Below are 15,608 nucleotides of genomic sequence, written 5' to 3'. Positions count from 1 at the left end.
GGCTTCTTTGGCCAAACTGGCTGGGTGCAGGTTCCATCGGCTTGGCAGCCTCTGTGTGGGCCACAGCGCGTCCAAAGCATCCTGCTCTTCTACAGAGGTTTCTTCAGACATTGCAGTGTGTCTGGCCATGTCATTTGTCGCTGGTGTGAAAACAACCTAGAGCCTGCAGCTGCTGGCTGAGGGCCTGCGGTGGAATCCTGCTCCTTGCAGGCACAGCTAGCGGCGGACTCCTGCTCCTCACAGGCACAGCTACCAGGCGCCCCTGCACCCCGGCCCTGCTCCTTCCAAGAAGTCAGGTACAGGGATAGCCAGGATTCTATTTCCTCGGCGACGGCAGTCTGTGTGGGCAGCAGGCCCAAGCTCTTCCCCAGGACCTTCTTCTCGACTTCCCTTCCCCCAATTCCCACCAGGCAGCAGCACGGAGTCTCTGGCACGACTGGGGACTGGATGCAGGGAGGGGAGGGGTGGCCGAGGGCCTGAGGCAGGTGGGCGGCCTGTGGTCCCCGAAGGACACCTGCTGTGGCTAAGATGCCTCCTAGGGCCGCCCAGCTCCAGGCCTCAGCCTCTGCTGCCTCCAGGAGCCCCAAAAAATTGTTTCAAGAAGGGATGAGACAATGCTGAAGATGAAGCCCACAGCCGCAGACCATTCACATCAATTTGCAAGGAAAAAAAAATCTTGTTCATGCCCTGATTAAAGGGGACTGACAATTAACAGCAGAAACAATAGCCAACACTACAGACATCACAATTGGTTCAGCTTATACAATTCTGACTAAAAAATGAAGTTGAGCAAACTTTCCCCTTAATGGGTGCCAAAACTGTTGCTCCAAGATCAGCTGCAAAGAAGAGCAGAGCTTTCTATGGAAGCTTTAAACAAGAGGGATCAAGAATCTGAAGCATTTCTTCAAAGAATTGTAACAGGATTGGAAACATGGCCTTACCAGTACAATCCTGAAGACAAAGCACAATCAAAGCCATGGCTACCAAGAGGTAGAAGTGGTCCAGTCAGAGCAAAAGAGGACTGGTTAAGAGCAAAGGTGACTGTTTCGGGGAATGCTCTAGGCATTTTGCTTGTTGACCTTGTGGATTTCCAAAGAACAATAACATCTGCTTATTATATTTTGAGAAAGTCAGTCAAAGCTTTAGCAGAAAATTGCCGGGAAAGCTTTACCACAGACTCCTTCTCTACCCAGACAATGCTCCTGCTCATTCTGCTCATCAAACAAGGGCATTTTTGCAAGAGTTTAAACGGGAATCATCAGGCATCCACCTTACAGTCCTGATGTGACTCCTTCGGACTTATTTTTGTTCCCTAATCTTAAAAATCATTAAAGGGGACCCATTTTTCTTCAGTTAATAGTGTTAAAAAAGACTCCATTGACATGGTTAGATTCCCATGACCCTCGGGGTATTTAAACTATCGGTTCTATTTCTGTAGAGAACTCTAATACCATATAGCAATAGGTATGTGTGTCTGTGTACACACACACACACACCCCATATATTTATAAGAGAGAGAGAGCAATTTATTACAGGAATTGGCCCATGCATTTATGGAGGCCAGGGAGTCCCACCACCATGTGTAAGCTGGAGAAGCAGGCAAGCCAGTGGTATAATTCAGTTCAAGTCTGAAGGCCTGACAACCAGGAGAGCTGGTGATGTAAGTTCTAGTTCCAGTCTGAAGGTCCAAGGACCAGGAGCACTGATGTCTCAGGGCAGGAGAAGATGGATGTTCTCATTCAAACAGAGAATGTTTGACCACCTTTCCTTTGGCTTTATGTTCTATTCTGGCACTTCCTCAAAAGAATGGATGATGCCTGCCCACATGGATGAGGGAAGATCTTCTTTTTTCAGCCTACAGACTCAAATGCTAACCTCTTCCTAAAATACAGTCACAGACACACCCAAAAGTAATGTTTTACCAGCTATCTGGGTATCCCTTAGCCCAGTCACTGACACCTAAAATTAACATACATATGTGTGTGTGTGTGTATGCGTGTGTGCCTGAATTCTGTCACAGAGTCATTAATAGAACTTAAACATATGTCTACTTGTTTTTAATGACATTATCTCACCAGTTTTAAGTACAATGACCCATTTTAGAGATTTGGACAAAGCCAAGTATCCTTAGCTTTTTTCAGCAAAGAAACTAAAAAAAAAAGCATGTGGCGCTAACATTCTGAGTATAAAGTATGTGCCGGGCACTCTTGGATAATTAAACACTCTCTCACCCCAAGACATCATCCCTTTTGAGGTTGAGGATGGAATTCCCAGTGTCATACTTTATCATCTTTGCCTGGTCTGCTGGAGCAGACTCCTCATCAGTATCTCTGCTTCTACTTTTTTTTTTCCCAATAGTTCAGTCTGCTCAGAGGCACCAGAGTGTGATTCAAATATATCATGTCACTTTCCTGCCTAAAGTTCTTCACACATTTCCCACAGCAATTAGAATAAAATTCACACTCCCTTCAGTGGCTTACAAACCTCTCTCTGCATATGGTCTGGCCTTTGCCTAACTTTCTAATTTCATCTGCAACTATTCTTTTCCCTGCTCACAATGCTTAGCATAGAGGTCTCCACACGACAGCCTACAGGCAAAAGCCAGTCTACTGCCTGTTTTTGTACAGCCGCTGAACCAAGAATGATTTTTACATTTTTAAATGGCTAGAAAAAAAAGAAAAGCAATATTTTGTGACACATGAAAATGAGATGCAATTCAAATTCCAGTGTTGATAAATATAGTTTTGTGGCAACATAGGGCATTGTCCAGGGTTGCTTTTAGGTTAAAGAAGCAGCTCTTATTTTTTAGAGCTCAACTGTTGCAGCCACGGCTAAATGGCCCACAAAGCTTGAGATATTCGCTAGCTGGCCCACTACAAAAGAAGTTTGCCAACTTCTGCTTTCACCACACTGAAGGCCTTTCTGCCACTGAAACTCACTCTGTGCATTCCTTCCTCAGGGCTCCCTGTCTCCTAGTGTCTATTCCTGGTATGTCTTCTCTAGCTTTTCACGTGACTGGTTTGTTCTCATAAAGTCTGGCTTAACTTGCACAAAACCAGCAGAAGGTCATACACTATCAGACTGTATCTCCTTCCATAATGACCAGTTTCCAAACCCTGCATAGAGAGAGATTTGGTTTCAGATTCTCTCATTTTTATCTGGCAGTAGCAAGGGAACGAGAAGCTTTGTCGAGGCCACGATTGGTTCTGAACTCCACCAACCTAGTGATTTCTCCTGCAATTGGTGTAAATCAAGCTTGTCCAACCTCACAGCCCATGGGCTGCGAGAGGCCCAGGACAGCTTTGAATGTGGCCCAACACAAATTCGTAAACTTCCTCAGAACATAATGAGATTTTGTGTGTGTGTGATTGTTTTTTAGCTCATCAGCTATCGTTAGTGTGTTTTATGTGTGACCCAAGACAATTCTTCTTCTTCCCAAGGAAGAAGAAGCCAAAAGATTGGACACCCTGACGTAAATGGATGTCCCTCCCCTCTCGCACCCAGAAGACTAAGAAGCTAAAGGAAGAGACTGTTCTGTATCCCAGACTCGGGGGAACAAACGAGATGCTGCTGAAACTCTCCCCATGGTCGTTTCAGCCACATCTCCATCACATTACAGCCAGCAAGGGTGCAAGAACAGGCCAGAATTCTTAACGGAATTGTGGACATGGAACTTCCAACAGAGGATAAGGTGTGCTTTCTATTACAGGGCACTGGTCCACCAAAGAGGGCGTCCATAGGCCCTCTGGATAAAAGCTACATTTATCCATGATGTGGAGAGAGGTCTTCTGAGCTAAAGTCAGTGCACATTGTCTACAGCCTGTGTAGTGTGGTGTGGTACAGACAATGTGCATGGAATTTAGCTCAGAAGACCTCTCCACATCAGCTGCGGGGTGCTCCAAGTCACCTACCCACTCTGAGCCTGTTTCCTCATCTGTAAAATACCAACTGGCCTAATCCTCTTAGAGACTGTTTAAGGATCTGGTGAGAAAATATTTTTACAATGCTTTTTAAACTAAGTCTTAAAGAAATACAAAATATTTTACTAGCCCTTTCTCGATGGCATGAACACAAAATTCTGCTTAAGAAGTGCCACCATGGGGCTGGGCACGGTGGCTCACGCCTATAATCCCAGCACTTTGGGAGGCTGCAGCAGGTGGATCATCTGAGGTCAGGAGTTCCAGACCAGCCTGGCCAACATGGTGAAACTCCATCTCTACCAAAAATACAGAAATTAGCTGGGTGTGGTGGTGGGCGCCTGTAATCCCAGCTACTCAGAAGGCTGAGGCAAGAGAATCACTTGAACCCGGGAGGCAGAGGTTGCAGTGAGCCAAGATCGTATCACTGTGCTCTAGCCCAGGCGACAGAGCTAGACTCCATCCCCCCCCCCCGCCCAAAAAAAGACAAAAGAAAAGAAAAGAAAAAAAGGAAATACCACCATGGACAACTTCCATGATTTTGTGAGTATCTCAAGAGTATTTAATTAAGTTGTCACGTCCTTAAATGTATTACTTTTAAATATATATAGGAGAAAAAGATATGTGTGAGGTTTGAAGGGGTGTTGCTTAGAATGCAAATACATTCTGTGAGATGTGGGGTGGGGGCCGACTGTGGAGGCAGAGATGAGGGAAATTCTGAAAAAGGAAGCTGCCAGGATAACAGATCAAGGCCAAACCAGGAAAGAAACGCGTCCAGACCTCCTGGGTAAGCATAACTCTCACACTGATATGACAGCTTTAATTTAGAAAGTGTATGTTTCCCAAAGCAATTCGGTGAATGGGGTTCACTGTAGGAATTGTTTCAGGGTTGCCGAGTGCAGTGAATACCAAGGGGAGTATTATGACAGAGACCACTGAGGGACTTTTTTTTTTTTTTTTTTTTTTTGAGACAGTCTCGCTCTGTCACCCAGGCTGGAGTGCAATGGTGCGGTCACGGCTCACTGCAGCCTTGACCTCTTAGGCTCAAGCAATTCTCCTGCCTCAGCCTCCCAAGGAGCTGGGACTACAGGTATGTGCCACCACGCTCAGCTAGTTTTTTATTTATTTTGTTTTTTAGAGACAGGGTCTCTCTCTGTCACCCAGGCTGGAGTGCTATGGTACAATCATGACTTATTGCAGCCTCAAACTCTTGGGCTTAAGAAATTCTCCTGCCTCAGCCTTTGGAGTAGCTGGGACTAGAGGGGTGCACCTCCACGCCCAGCTAATTTTTCACTTCTTTTATTTTTTACAGATGGGGTCTCACTTTGTTACCCAGGCTGGTCTCGAACTCCTGGCTTCAAGCAGTCCCCCCACTTCAGCCTCCCACTGGGGTTACAGGCGTGAACCACCATGCTAAAGGAATTTTGAATTGGGATTTAGAAGAAAATGCAGTAAGTCCTGAGAGACTGAGGACGATGCTTGGCCCAAGGGCTGGTTTAAACATAAAATGTATCTCTATTAAGACCCGTGTGAGGGCCTGGAGGTGCCCTGGCCCTGGAGTCAGGAGATGTGGGTCCCAGGCAGTGCTCTGACATGCCCTAGCTGAGCAGAGCTGCTCTCTGGGAGCCAGTTTTCTGCTCGGTAAAATTAGGACAATATGCTCTATCTTTCGGGTTGGGGAGGGTGGTGCGAGGAGCAGAAATAATGCGTGGAAAAGCAATCTGCACTGTACCCTGCAGGAGAGGGAGCTGCTGTTCTGCTCTCATGTGCCAGGCCAGTTACTGTAGAGATGTACGCTCCATTAAAACAGCGTCATCTTCCCCAGGCTGCAGAGATACCAGTGTTACAGCACAGCCGAGATGAGGGGCTGACTGCTCCTGTTGGGAGGACCTGGAGATGATTCATGACAAGAGCACTATAGGAAGAGGGAGAAACATCTGCTTCCTCAAGGGCCAGGGTGGCAGAGGCCACCGGAAGTCTTCACTTGGTGGAAGACTTGCAGTGAGTCTGGGGTTTAATTCCGATAATTGAGAGAAGGCCAGCACCATGGGAACTGTTCAGAATGGGGGTCCAGGGTCAACAGAGAGAACCCTGATAGTATTCAAGAAGAAAGGCGGAACTCTGAGCTAGGATAGCTGAGCTCAGCAGGAGGTCAGAGAGGTAGGAGTAGCATGCAGCCAGTGGGCCATGAGCCAGGAGAGGCCTGCAAGGTGGGCTGTGCACACGGCTGATGCTGGACACCTGCAGCCAGGGCGTGACGGGGGCACTGGCTGACTACCCAGGGCGCATGTCTTATCCCCGCCCCCACCCACCACGCCTGCCCACACCTTTCTGTGTGGGTCCTCACCCAGCCTGGCCACGCTCCAGTGGCATCTACAGCTCTGCTCTTTTCCTCACCTGCAAAGAGCAAAACAAAGAAGGTAGCAAGGTTAGGCCAGGTGAGAGGCCATTCACCCTGGCCAGCAAGTATGGGCGAGGCAGGACATGCCAGGCCCCTGGCAATCCAGAATTCCCCTTGGAACAGATGGAAGAGGCAATTCCATCTGGCAAGAGCCAACCCTCTTGCCCACTTACCAATCCCATTCTCTCCATGTAGCCCTCCAAAGCAACTCCCTGGGCATCTTCAAAGCCGGAGGCCTGGCAGTGATGAGAGGCCAACATGCGCTCTAAGGAGATACAGCCCCGGGTTCCACTTCATCTCCTTGAGACCCCAGCTTTTGCTTGTTCTCCCCATGTCCACCTTCCCTTCCTGACTGCCAGCGGCAGCCGGCAGATTATATTTCCACGTGGCAGCTCAGTGCGCTCAGGCAGTGCATCAAGGAAGCCAGTGGAGGGTTATCAATCAATAATGGCTCAAACAGTGAGCGTGTGAAAGATGGATACTGGATGTTTTCCAGGACTTTGCATAGTCATTCATATGCATATATACTTTGCAAATTTCCAAGAAGAAAATATAGCATGTGGCATGTCTCCAACTTGATTGTTCTATAGAAAGTGTTATGAGCTCAACTGTGTCTCCCTAAAACTCATATATTGAAGCTCTAACCCCCAGTGCCTTAGAATGGGACTATGTTCGAAGATAAGGCCTTTAAAATGGGAATTAAGTTAAAATGGGGTCATGAAAGTGGGCCCTAATCCAGTATCACTGGTGTCCTGAATGACCATGTGAACACACAGCAAGAAAGCAGCCACCTGCAAGCTGCCGGGCGTGGTGACTCACACCTGTAATCCCAGCACTTTGGGAGGCCGAAGCAGGTGGATCATGAAGTTGAGAGTTCAAGATCAGCCTGATCAACATGGTGAAACCCCATCTCTACTAAAAATACAAAAATTAGCCAGGCGTGGTGGCAGGCACCTATAATCTCAGGTACTCAGGAGGCAGAGGCGGGAGAATTGCTTGAACCCGGGAGACAGAGGTTGCAGTGAGCTGAGATTGTGCCACTGCACTCCAGCCTGGGTGACAGAGCAAGACTTGGTCTCAAAGAAAAAGAAAAGAAAAGAAAACAGCCCCCTGCAAGCCAAGGAGAGAGGATTCAGAGAAACCAAGTCTACCAATACCTTGGTCCTGAACATTCTGCCTCCAGAACCGTGAGAAATCAATTTCTGTTGTTAAAGCTCCCAGTCCATGATATTTTGTTACGGCAGCCCTAGCAAACTCATGCAGAAAACCTCTGACTATCTGCATGATCAGTTTAGGATGTGCTGAAATAGTATTATTCATCATTTCAATACTATTTTACTTATTTATTTTTAATTTTATTTTTTTGAGATAGAGTCTTGCTCTGTCACCCAGGCTGGGGTGCAATGGCGCGATCTCGGCTCTCTGCAACCTCGGCTCACTGCGCTCTCCACCTCCTGGGTTCAAGCAATTCTCCTGCCTCAGCTTCCCCAGGAACTAGGATTACAGGTATGCACCATCATGCCCAGCTAATTTTTGTGGTTTTTTTTAGTTTCACCATGTTGTCCGGGCTGGTCTGGAACTCCTGACCTCAGGTGATCTGCTCGCCTCAGCCTCCCAAAGTGCTAGGATTACAGGCATGAGCCACTGCACCCGGCCCAATACTATTTTATTAAAGCTTTTCTATGTGTTTATTTGTATTTATTGGTTATCTAGTATCACTGATTTCTAAGCACTAACTTTCCCCACCTTTGTGTGAGTTCTTTGCACCTGATTCACATAAATCCTTGAATGGTACCTACTCTACAAATAGACAAACGCTTCCTGTGCATTCTCGGCCTGCATTCATAATCCCTCCCTGGCCAGCCATTGCGGTGGCTTTGTACAGTGTCCATGTGCCTAAGCTGGAACTATGTTTCTCAGAAAATCGGAGCAAAATTTGGAAGGCAGAAGTAAAACAGCAGTAATATTTACAGTCAAAGTCTGTGTAGGGCCCAGCACTATGGTGGCTCACACACAATGCCATGCACCCACTGGCTCAATTTACTGGTATGGGGCAGCAGCCGTGCCTGCAGTTCCTCCAGCTCCCACCAGAACTGCTGCTTCAGCTTCACTGAACCTTGGGTTTGTGAGCAGTTCCATGGTGAAGTGCACCAGCCCTCCTGCAGGCCATCTTCAGTGTCAGAGCTGGAGTGCTGGAGACCTGAGAGGCTGATGTGGAAGACATCAGTTTCAGTCCATCCACAGGAGTTCCAGCTCCTCCCTGCAGGTGCAGCTCACGCTTACCCTCTCCCACTTCACATCCATTGGCCAGCCCTGCTGACTTTAGGCCCACTTCTGGACACGGGGCAGCAGGTTGCAGCTCCCACAACAATGTTTATCCTAATATCTTCAATAAATGCCTTGTTTTGCTCAAGGTGGTTTCGCTTCTCTGATCAAACTTTAATGATACAGATTTTGGAACCCTTGTAGGTGCTGCTGCAGTGAAAACCTAAAATGTGTGGCACTGGCTTTGGGGCCAGGCAGTGAATAGAAGGCAGACGGGCCTTGAGAAGTCTGTCAGTGAGGCTTCAATAAACATGACGAAAATATTGTTGAAACCTGGAAGAGGGAAGACAGGTTTGTGTAGTGGTGGGAAGTTTAGCAACATTGAAACCCAGGATAACTTGGAAAATAGAAAATGTTTCAATGAGCTACATGACAGAGTGGAGGGAATTGACAGGCACACGGGCCCCCTAACTTCTAGCTGCCACAATAAAATAAAAGAGAAAGGGCCGATCACGCTTGTAATCCCAACACTTTGGGAGGCTGAGGTGGGCAGATCATGAGGTCAGGAGTTCAAGACCAACCTGGCCAATGTGGAGAAACCCCATTTCTACTAAAAATACAAAAATTAGCAGGGCCTGGTGGCGGACGCCTGTAATCTCAGCTACTTGGGAGGCTGAGGCAGGAGAACTGCTTGAACCCGGGAGTCGGACCTTGCAGTGAGCCGAGATCGTGCCACTGCGCTCCAGCCTGGGCGACAGAGCAAGACTCCATCTCGGAAAAAAAAAAAAGAAATTAAAATAAAAAATAAAAATAAATAGGCCAGGCACGATGGCTCACGCCTGTAATCCCAGCACTTTGGGAGGCCGAGGCGGGTGGATCACCAGGTCAGGAGATTGAGACCATCCTGGCTAACATGGTGAAACTCCGTCTCTACTAAAAATACAAAAAAAATTAGTGGGGCGTGGCGGCGGGCGCCTGTAGTCCCAGCTACTCAGGAGGCTGAGGCAGAAGAATGGCATGAACCTGGGAAGCGGAGTTTGCGGCGAGCTGAGATCGCATCGCACTCCAGCCTGGGTGACAGACAGAGACTCTGTCTCAAAAACATAAATAAATAAAATAAAAAATAAGAGAGAATGAGATGAGTTAAGGAACCAATGGTGGCAGGACTTGCAAGATTTGAAAAAAGAAAAGAAAGAAAAATGGTTTATCATTCCCAGCCTCTCCAAATGGCAAACACCTCAAAAATTAAGAAATGGCTTGTGGCTCTGGTTCCAGTTAAGACAGAGTGAGCCGATGCCATGGTAGCTCCCCAATGGGTTACTTCTAAGAACCCCAGAGTGGATACATAAAGCAACTTAATAGGGACTCTGCAAGGAGATAATAACAGGTGGGTTGGAGAGGGAGAGCCAAACTCCAAGAAAAATGAGTAAGGTGGTGAGTTGCCTCTTCTTCCCCTTCCATGTTTCTTGACATCGATTCAGGGCAGCCAAACCCAGAACTGCTTAAATGGCAGGGACGGGAAACATTTCAAGAGAAATTCTCTCTCTGCAATCAATGGAATAGGAGCAGGGGTCCCTGCATGGCAGAGCGAGTGGGGGAAACCTGGCTTTATTCCATCCCGGCCTGTCCTGATGCCATAAAAGAGTAAGACTTAGGGGTCTTTGGGGAGGGGGTGCGTATATTTTGCATGTGGGAAGGGTGTGAGCTATTGTTGCCAGAGGACAGGCTGCTGGACCACCTGATCCAAAGATGGTGCAGGAGCACCCCTTGGCCCACATGCCGGTTTCATAATGTGATCTTGTCATCTCCCATCAAGAGGTGAAATCTACATCCCTTCCCCTTGAAGCTGGGAGGGCTTTTGTGCCTGCTTTAACCAATAGAGGATAGGAGAAGTGACACTCTGTGACTCTAAGACTAGATTATAAAAGTCAATGCTGTTTCCTACTGGCTTTTTCTCAGGATACTCACTCCTGGAACCCAGTGGCCATGCTGTCAAGAAGTCCAGACCACATGGTGAAGCCCCAGCTGAAGTCCTAGCCCCAGTACTCCCCAGACTGTAGGAGATAATAAGAATGAATGATTTTTGTTCTTTCATGCCACTCAAGTTGTGATTGTTTGTTATAAAGGAATAGGTATATAACTATCCCCAAAGACCCGAACGGTAAACCAGGAAGCCAATGTATTACTTTACAAGAAAGATTAGGTCTTGGCCGGGTGCGGTGGCTCAAGCCTGTAATCCCAGCACTTTGGGAGGCTGAGGCGGGCGGATCACGAGGTCAGGAGATCGAGACCATCCTGGCTAACACGGTGAAACCCCGTCTCTACTAAAAAAATACAAAAAACTAGCCAGGCGAGGTGGCGGGCGCCTGTAGTCCCAGCTACTCCGGAGGCTGAGGCAGGAGAATGGCGTAAACCCGGGAGGCGGAGCTTGTAGTGAGCTGAGATCCGGCCACTGCACTCCAGCCCGGGCGACAGAGCGAGACTCTGTCTCAAAAAAAAAAAAGAAAGAAAGAAAGATTAGGTCTTTCCAAAGACTACTTACTCCATCCTCAGCAGCCCCTTCCAGGTATCCAGCTCCCTTCGAGGCTACTGGATGAATAAGAAAATAGAGTGCAGAGACCCACAGGCCTGGTGACACTTACTGACGCTTCTGCCCCAAGCTGTGTCCACGAGTGACTGTCATTTCCCTTCCCCACCCCACCCCCAATGCTCGCTCTCTCATTCCTGCTGGAGAGGGTTTATGTCCACCCATCTCCTGCTATTAATAGTCGTTCTTTCCTAGATAAAGCAAACACAACAGATTCATGTTCTCCCAGGTTAATACACTTACTACGTTCAGCGTCACAGATGTTACTATAGATGTCCTGATAAAAACAACGCACTGATTCATGGGGGGCACCACTCCTCAGTCAGTAGTTTACTGATTATTCATTAGTCTGACTTCACCCATTACCTTTTCATTCTTCATTGCAGTCTGAGAGGTTAACTTATCTCCGAGTTGTGACTGTCTTAGTGTTACCCATGGACTGATACACATGGTCACTCCCACCTGTCAGCCAAAAGCAACGCCTAGTGACTTGTCTGGGTGCCAAAGGGTGCTCATGTACCATATTTTGAGAAACCATGAAGTTTAGCACACGTAGTTGTTCATCTAATACTTTCATTCTGAGGAACATGGGGCTGATTGACTGCACTGAGTCACACTTTGGCATAACCCCTCGGGTTACTCTCAGTCCCTTGTTACAGGACCAACAGGTGCTCACTGTGTAGTAACAGACCCGTTCCACAGAGACAGCAGGGTTTGCAGCAGAGAAAGTTTAAGAATCTCAAGGTGCCAAGCAAGGAGATGGGAAGAGACCCTCAAATCCATCTCCCCAAGGAGTTCTTGGCTGGGGCTTTTAAGGGGATCATGAAGGGGAAGGGGCTGGATAACTGGGGTCCTTGATTGGTCAGGGTAGGGGGATGAAATCATCAGGATGTGAAAACTGCATTCTTTGGTGAGCCAGCCTCTTACGGGGTCCTGTGGACCAGTTGAGTCAGTAGTTTCATCAGTATGCAGGAACTGAAGGAATGGCTCAAAGGGAAAACATAATGTTTCGTAATTCTCAAATTGTTTTCTATAGAGTAGTTAAGGGGAAGTATAATCGTGTAACAGGGTCTACATGATTGTAGGACAACAATAGTTGTTCCTCAAACAACTCTGAGGAAGGAGATTTGAGCTGGCTGACCTCAAGGTCAATGCTGAAGGTGATGCAAGCTGGGTTTATTTTCATGTCTCCCCCTTTCATATTCTCTGATTAATTTTATAAAGTTTATAGGGTTGGGCCAGGCGCAGTGGCTCACATTTGTAATTCCAGCACTTTGGGAGGCCGAGGTGGGCGGATCACAAGGTCAAGAAATCAAGACAATCCTGGCTAACATGGTGAAACTCCATCTCTACTAAAAATACAAAAAATTAGCTGGGTGTGGTGACGTGCACCTGTAGTTCCAGCTACTCGGGAGGCTGAGGCAGGAGAATCGCTTGAACCTGGGAGGCAGAGGTTGCAGTGAGCCATGATCACGCCACTGCACTCCAGCCTAGGTGATACAGCGTGACTCCATCTCAAAATAAATAAATAAAATAAAGTAAAAATAAAGTTTATAGGGTCAGTTTCACCCTTTTATTCAATTTTCTGTTCCTTTTTCTCCTTTTTAAATCCCCTCAAGCTTATACCATGGCACTCTCACACAAGTACAAGCTGTGCTGACAAACTGCTTCAGTTCTTTTAGGGAAGCAGCAATGATTAAATCCTTACTTTTGGTACAGAACTTACTGTCAGTTCTCAGATATGTGACCTCTTGGAGCCTCAGTCTCCTCATCTGCAAAATGGCGACAGTTGCTACTGTCACCTGTTTTCTTCCCAAAATTATCATGAGATTCAAATAAGATCATGTGGGTGAGAACACTGTGAAAGGCTTGGCAAGCCACACAAATGTCAGGAAAACATGCAGATAATTTCCTACAAAAATAATTAGGCATTCACTTTCATTCATTCAAATGCGGCCTTTGTTCCTTTCTTGCATCTAATTAAATCAAGAGAAATGTCAGGTGTAGAATTCTTAGGGATCAGGGTTTTGTTTTTGCTGGGCAAGAAAAATATGCCCTCAAGTACCTTGGGCATATAGTTAATTTGGTTTTCCTGTGCTCTACAATTAAAGCCTTATCTGGAATTGTTATGGCTTTGTATCCTTTCAGCCATTTTGATGCTAATGAAGAAAAGTTCAGCAAGGATGAAATTCTAAATATCTAGCACTTTATTTCATAAGCATCTTCATTAATAGTTATGGCTCATCCCATGACCGACCTTCTCAAAAGCAAGAGGATGTGGATGTCATGCAAGTCCCTGGAGAAGGAAATTTGGAAACCCAAATAAGTAAATTTAATTAGCGATCTCACATGAAATGATTGTGAGATGCAGGCAAATTTCCCCTGCCTTCCAGCAGAAGGGCTTTGTCCTGGTGTGTAACATTTCAAAGGCCCTAGCTCATGAGAGCCACTTTTCTCCACAGCAAGGATGCTTTTGCAGCTGCTGTAAGGTGTAGGGATTTCATTTTAAATACAGAATGTGCTCCAGCTTCTGTAAGAACCTGCAGCTGTTTGGCCACTCTGTGCAAGAGGTTGAATGTTGTGCATTGTCCCTGGAGCTGCTTTAGACCAAAAGCAAAATATTTTCTGCTTCCAAGAATTGGTGAAGGCCACCTATCAGAGGAATTTAAAATATTTCTCCAATTAAGCTCTATACCTACAGAGTCCACTTTGAATATGAGAAGAAAGGGGCAGCAAGTTAGCAGAGCTGCTCTTTGAAAAAGCTGTTCTTGAGAAGACAAAGCTCTCTTCAGAGCAGCCTTCGGTCCTCTTTCTGAATAGGAAAACACCTGCTTTCAGGAGGACTGCAAAGCCCTCATTCCCTCTAGGCAAAAGGAGAGAGAATAGTTTGGATTTTTCAGTGTTGTTATCTAATGCTGAACATCTAGAAGAAGTGAATGCCTAACTCACAAGTAGTGTAAGTGGTCAGCAGGCAATAAATGTTATTGAAGGAATGAGTCAATGAATACCACAAAATGCATAACACTTTAGCTTTAAAGGAGATTTTCTTTACAAAACTCCATCAGCCTGAGTTCAAGCTGTTCTTTACAATTCTAAAACTACATGGCTGCAAAGTTGTAGCACAACTTACACCTGTAGACGGATGGAGGGAGAAGGGGTAGGCTCACCTGGAAGTCCACCTGGCAGGTTAGGTGCACCAAACCTGGCACTTACTGGGATGAGACTTGGCACTTACTGGGATGAGAGAACCTGGCAGGCTTTCCTTAGATTCCATGACCTCTTCTATTTATGCACTTCAGGAACAGTTATTGGCCAAACGCTGGTTTATTGCCCAAACGCTGGTTTATTGCCCAGCTATCACTTTTTCTTCTTTTCAAGTTATTTGGAATTGACCACACCAAATTAGCCACATCCCAAATACTTGCACCAATTATCTGTAACACCAAATGTCAAATTGTGGTATTTAGTTGTGTTCCAGAGGAATATTTGAGTCGGGATTCTAGATTCTATGGAAATCTATAGAAAAAGTAGTCATGGCATGATTGCCACTGTCTTCTGTTATATATTCAACCTCCTCTGTCTTGCTTTTGTTTCTATCAGAGATGGACTAGAAGCAAAGTGTCAAGGTCTTGCTTTATACCAGTTGGCTGTCATATACAGTCATTTAATTTTTCCCTTCCCAGATGAGACTCAGGTGGCAAGGTGGCAACTTTCAGCAAACTACTTTCCACAGAACCAAGAGGTCCTTGACAGGGGTGACCTTTGGGGTCTAGGACACAAGGTTACACAAGAGAGTTTGGTGCACAGAGGTGCTGCATCTGACTCCCTTCCTCTCCCTGTTCCAAACCTGAGGTTCTGTGGTTTGTCATAGTGGAATTTCTACAGGTAACACGCTGTATGCCTGACAAAGCCAACTGTCACGTAGGTGTTCGACAGCATGTCTTTCTGGTGTGTGGAGCAGCTTAGAGACAAGGTGGGACTGAAGCCTGCAGTTTCCCAGAGTTGGACACCAGGACCCCAACAGTAAATGTCTTAACTCAGAGCTGTAACTTGGAGGCATCTAGGGAATCCGCATCTCGCTGCATTTGCCCAAGAGCCGAAGGGACTTTACAATAAAGCCCTTCAAACAGGAAGGGAGTGATCATTTAAAACCCTTGTAAGGTACGCTAGGAAGATAAAGGAAGCAGGAACAGCCATGGAGAAGGGGAAGAGAACATTCCTCCATCCACTCTCCTCCTTTGAACCTAACCAGACAGCCTCACCCAGATCACAGACCACAGAGTCCTTCAGGCAGCTGTGACATCCAGGAGTCTCTCTGCACAACTCCTGCCTAAAGATGTCCTTGATATACTGAATGGTAGCTCCAATCTGACACCCCTCCCCTCCCCTCCCCTCCCCCCCCTCCCCTCCCCTCCCCCCCCCCCACCCCAGCCCCCCC

At 46.8% G+C, this 15,608-nt stretch overlaps 1 long non-coding RNA gene across 1 annotated transcript in view; it reads right to left on the bottom strand.

The window, feature by feature from the left end:
* Positions 1-8,004: 8,004 nt before the first annotated feature.
* LOC116418735 overlaps positions 8,005-15,608 on the bottom strand; it is a 27,459-nt gene continuing 19,855 nt past the window's right edge. Inside the window, exons 2-3 of the long non-coding RNA XR_004228873.1 lie at positions 10,552-10,637; positions 8,005-8,916 (exon numbers count right to left, since the gene is read on the bottom strand). This is a non-coding gene — a long non-coding RNA (uncharacterized LOC116418735). The remainder of the gene's footprint in view (positions 8,917-10,551; positions 10,638-15,608) is intronic.

The sequence above is a fragment of the Piliocolobus tephrosceles genome, chromosome 3, assembly GCF_002776525.5.
Source record: "Piliocolobus tephrosceles isolate RC106 chromosome 3, ASM277652v3, whole genome shotgun sequence".
Taxonomy (NCBI): Eukaryota; Metazoa; Chordata; class Mammalia; order Primates; family Cercopithecidae; genus Piliocolobus; species Piliocolobus tephrosceles.
Note: the sequence above shows the minus strand (reverse complement) of the source record. Positions and strands in the feature narration are given on the sequence as shown.